A 4,963-nucleotide genomic window follows, 5' to 3' on the forward strand; every position below is an offset into this window, starting at 1 on the left:
CTTGCTTGCTTGCTTGCTTGCTTGCTTGCTTGCTTGCTTGCTTGCTTGCTTGCTTGCTTGCTTGCTTGCTTGCTTGCTTGCTTGCTTGCTTGCTTGCTTGCTTGCTTGCTTGCTTGCTTGCTTGCTTGCTTGCTTGCTTGCTTGCTTGCTTGCTTGCTTGCTTGCTTGCTTGCTTGCTTGCTTGCTTGCTTGCTTGCTTGCTTGCTTGCTTGCTTGCTTGCTTGCTTGCTTGCTTGCTTGCTTGCTTGCTTGCTTGCTTGCTTGCTTGCTTGCTTGCTTGCTTGCTTGCTTGCTTGCTTGCTTGCTTGCTTGCTTGCTTGCTTGCTTGCTTGCTTGCTTGCTTGCTTGCTTGCTTGCTTGCTTGCTTGCTTGCTTGCTTGCTTGCTTGCTTGCTTGCTTGCTTGCTTGCTTGCTTGCTTGCTTGCTTGCTTGCTTGCTTGCTTGCTTGCTTGCTTGCTTGCTTGCTTGCTTGCTTGCTTGCTTGCTTGCTTGCTTGCTTGCTTGCTTGCTTGCTTGCTTGCTTGCTTGCTTGCTTGCTTGCTTGCTTGCTTGCTTGCTTGCTTGCTTGCTTGCTTGCTTGCTTGCTTGCTTGCTTGCTTGCTTGCTTGCTTGCTTGCTTGCTTGCTTGCTTGCTTGCTTGCTTGCTTGCTTGCTTGCTTGCTTGCTTGCTTGCTTGCTTGCTTGCTTGCTTGCTTGCTTGCTTGCTTGCTTGCTTGCTTGCTTGCTTGCTTGCTTGCTTGCTTGCTTGCTTGCTTGCTTGCTTGCTTGCTTGCTTGCTTGCTTGCTTGCTTGCTTGCTTGCTTGCTTGCTTGCTTGCTTGCTTGCTTGCTTGCTTGCTTGCTTGCTTGCTTGCTTGCTTGCTTGCTTGCTTGCTTGCTTGCTTGCTTGCTTGCTTGCTTGCTTGCTTGCTTGCTTGCTTGCTTGCTTGCTTGCTTGCTTGCTTGCTTGCTTGCTTGCTTGCTTGCTTGCTTGCTTGCTTGCTTGCTTGCTTGCTTGCTTGCTTGCTTGCTTGCTTGCTTGCTTGCTTGCTTGCTTGCTTGCTTGCTTGCTTGCTTGCTTGCTTGCTTGCTTGCTTGCTTGCTTGCTTGCTTGCTTGCTTGCTTGCTTGCTTGCTTGCTTGCTTGCTTGCTTGCTTGCTTGCTTGCTTGCTTGCTTGCTTGCTTGCTTGCTTGCTTGCTTGCTTGCTTGCTTGCTTGCTTGCTTGCTTGCTTGCTTGCTTGCTTGCTTGCTTGCTTGCTTGCTTGCTTGCTTGCTTGCTTGCTTGCTTGCTTGCTTGCTTGCTTGCTTGCTTGCTTGCTTGCTTGCTTGCTTGCTTGCTTGCTTGCTTGCTTGCTTGCTTGCTTGCTTGCTTGCTTGCTTGCTTGCTTGCTTGCTTGCTTGCTTGCTTGCTTGCTTGCTTGCTTGCTTGCTTGCTTGCTTGCTTGCTTGCTTGCTTGCTTGCTTGCTTGCTTGCTTGCTTGCTTGCTTGCTTGCTTGCTTGCTTGCTTGCTTGCTTGCTTGCTTGCTTGCTTGCTTGCTTGCTTGCTTGCTTGCTTGCTTGCTTGCTTGCTTGCTTGCTTGCTTGCTTGCTTGCTTGCTTGCTTGCTTGCTTGCTTGCTTGCTTGCTTGCTTGCTTGCTTGCTTGCTTGCTTGCTTGCTTGCTTGCTTGCTTGCTTGCTTGCTTGCTTGCTTGCTTGCTTGCTTGCTTGCTTGCTTGCTTGCTTGCTTGCTTGCTTGCTTGCTTGCTTGCTTGCTTGCTTGCTTGCTTGCTTGCTTGCTTGCTTGCTTGCTTGCTTGCTTGCTTGCTTGCTTGCTTGCTTGCTTGCTTGCTTGCTTGCTTGCTTGCTTGCTTGCTTGCTTGCTTGCTTGCTTGCTTGCTTGCTTGCTTGCTTGCTTGCTTGCTTGCTTGCTTGCTTGCTTGCTTGCTTGCTTGCTTGCTTGCTTGCTTGCTTGCTTGCTTGCTTGCTTGCTTGCTTGCTTGCTTGCTTGCTTGCTTGCTTGCTTGCTTGCTTGCTTGCTTGCTTGCTTGCTTGCTTGCTTGCTTGCTTGCTTGCTTGCTTGCTTGCTTGCTTGCTTGCTTGCTTGCTTGCTTGCTTGCTTGCTTGCTTGCTTGCTTGCTTGCTTGCTTGCTTGCTTGCTTGCTTGCTTGCTTGCTTGCTTGCTTGCTTGCTTGCTTGCTTGCTTGCTTGCTTGCTTGCTTGCTTGCTTGCTTGCTTGCTTGCTTGCTTGCTTGCTTGCTTGCTTGCTTGCTTGCTTGCTTGCTTGCTTGCTTGCTTGCTTGCTTGCTTGCTTGCTTGCTTGCTTGCTTGCTTGCTTGCTTGCTTGCTTGCTTGCTTGCTTGCTTGCTTGCTTGCTTGCTTGCTTGCTTGCTTGCTTGCTTGCTTGCTTGCTTGCTTGCTTGCTTGCTTGCTTGCTTGCTTGCTTGCTTGCTTGCTTGCTTGCTTGCTTGCTTGCTTGCTTGCTTGCTTGCTTGCTTGCTTGCTTGCTTGCTTGCTTGCTTGCTTGCTTGCTTGCTTGCTTGCTTGCTTGCTTGCTTGCTTGCTTGCTTGCTTGCTTGCTTGCTTGCTTGCTTGCTTGCTTGCTTGCTTGCTTGCTTGCTTGCTTGCTTGCTTGCTTGCTTGCTTGCTTGCTTGCTTGCTTGCTTGCTTGCTTGCTTGCTTGCTTGCTTGCTTGCTTGCTTGCTTGCTTGCTTGCTTGCTTGCTTGCTTGCTTGCTTGCTTGCTTGCTTGCTTGCTTGCTTGCTTGCTTGCTTGCTTGCTTGCTTGCTTGCTTGCTTGCTTGCTTGCTTGCTTGCTTGCTTGCTTGCTTGCTTGCTTGCTTGCTTGCTTGCTTGCTTGCTTGCTTGCTTGCTTGCTTGCTTGCTTGCTTGCTTGCTTGCTTGCTTGCTTGCTTGCTTGCTTGCTTGCTTGCTTGCTTGCTTGCTTGCTTGCTTGCTTGCTTGCTTGCTTGCTTGCTTGCTTGCTTGCTTGCTTGCTTGCTTGCTTGCTTGCTTGCTTGCTTGCTTGCTTGCTTGCTTGCTTGCTTGCTTGCTTGCTTGCTTGCTTGCTTGCTTGCTTGCTTGCTTGCTTGCTTGCTTGCTTGCTTGCTTGCTTGCTTGCTTGCTTGCTTGCTTGCTTGCTTGCTTGCTTGCTTGCTTGCTTGCTTGCTTGCTTGCTTGCTTGCTTGCTTGCTTGCTTGCTTGCTTGCTTGCTTGCTTGCTTGCTTGCTTGCTTGCTTGCTTGCTTGCTTGCTTGCTTGCTTGCTTGCTTGCTTGCTTGCTTGCTTGCTTGCTTGCTTGCTTGCTTGCTTGCTTGCTTGCTTGCTTGCTTGCTTGCTTGCTTGCTTGCTTGCTTGCTTGCTTGCTTGCTTGCTTGCTTGCTTGCTTGCTTGCTTGCTTGCTTGCTTGCTTGCTTGCTTGCTTGCTTGCTTGCTTGCTTGCTTGCTTGCTTGCTTGCTTGCTTGCTTGCTTGCTTGCTTGCTTGCTTGCTTGCTTGCTTGCTTGCTTGCTTGCTTGCTTGCTTGCTTGCTTGCTTGCTTGCTTGCTTGCTTGCTTGCTTGCTTGCTTGCTTGCTTGCTTGCTTGCTTGCTTGCTTGCTTGCTTGCTTGCTTGCTTGCTTGCTTGCTTGCTTGCTTGCTTGCTTGCTTGCTTGCTTGCTTGCTTGCTTGCTTGCTTGCTTGCTTGCTTGCTTGCTTGCTTGCTTGCTTGCTTGCTTGCTTGCTTGCTTGCTTGCTTGCTTGCTTGCTTGCTTGCTTGCTTGCTTGCTTGCTTGCTTGCTTGCTTGCTTGCTTGCTTGCTTGCTTGCTTGCTTGCTTGCTTGCTTGCTTGCTTGCTTGCTTGCTTGCTTGCTTGCTTGCTTGCTTGCTTGCTTGCTTGCTTGCTTGCTTGCTTGCTTGCTTGCTTGCTTGCTTGCTTGCTTGCTTGCTTGCTTGCTTGCTTGCTTGCTTGCTTGCTTGCTTGCTTGCTTGCTTGCTTGCTTGCTTGCTTGCTTGCTTGCTTGCTTGCTTGCTTGCTTGCTTGCTTGCTTGCTTGCTTGCTTGCTTGCTTGCTTGCTTGCTTGCTTGCTTGCTTGCTTGCTTGCTTGCTTGCTTGCTTGCTTGCTTGCTTGCTTGCTTGCTTGCTTGCTTGCTTGCTTGCTTGCTTGCTTGCTTGCTTGCTTGCTTGCTTGCTTGCTTGCTTGCTTGCTTGCTTGCTTGCTTGCTTGCTTGCTTGCTTGCTTGCTTGCTTGCTTGCTTGCTTGCTTGCTTGCTTGCTTGCTTGCTTGCTTGCTTGCTTGCTTGCTTGCTTGCTTGCTTGCTTGCTTGCTTGCTTGCTTGCTTGCTTGCTTGCTTGCTTGCTTGCTTGCTTGCTTGCTTGCTTGCTTGCTTGCTTGCTTGCTTGCTTGCTTGCTTGCTTGCTTGCTTGCTTGCTTGCTTGCTTGCTTGCTTGCTTGCTTGCTTGCTTGCTTGCTTGCTTGCTTGCTTGCTTGCTTGCTTGCTTGCTTGCTTGCTTGCTTGCTTGCTTGCTTGCTTGCTTGCTTGCTTGCTTGCTTGCTTGCTTGCTTGCTTGCTTGCTTGCTTGCTTGCTTGCTTGCTTGCTTGCTTGCTTGCTTGCTTGCTTGCTTGCTTGCTTGCTTGCTTGCTTGCTTGCTTGCTTGCTTGCTTGCTTGCTTGCTTGCTTGCTTGCTTGCTTGCTTGCTTGCTTGCTTGCTTGCTTGCTTGCTTGCTTGCTTGCTTGCTTGCTTGCTTGCTTGCTTGCTTGCTTGCTTGCTTGCTTGCTTGCTTGCTTGCTTGCTTGCTTGCTTGCTTGCTTGCTTGCTTGCTTGCTTGCTTGCTTGCTTGCTTGCTTGCTTGCTTGCTTGCTTGCTTGCTTGCTTGCTTGCTTGCTTGCTTGCTTGCTTGCTTGCTTGCTTGCTTGCTTGCTTGCTTGCTTGCTTGCTTGCTTGCTTGCTTGCTTGCTTGCTTGCTTGCTTGCTTGCTTGCTTGCTTGCTTGCTTGCTTGCTTGCTTGCTTGCTTGCTTGCTTGCTT

The sequence above is a fragment of the Dermacentor albipictus genome, chromosome 2 (assembly GCF_038994185.2).
Source record: "Dermacentor albipictus isolate Rhodes 1998 colony chromosome 2, USDA_Dalb.pri_finalv2, whole genome shotgun sequence".
Taxonomy (NCBI): domain Eukaryota; kingdom Metazoa; phylum Arthropoda; class Arachnida; order Ixodida; family Ixodidae; genus Dermacentor; species Dermacentor albipictus.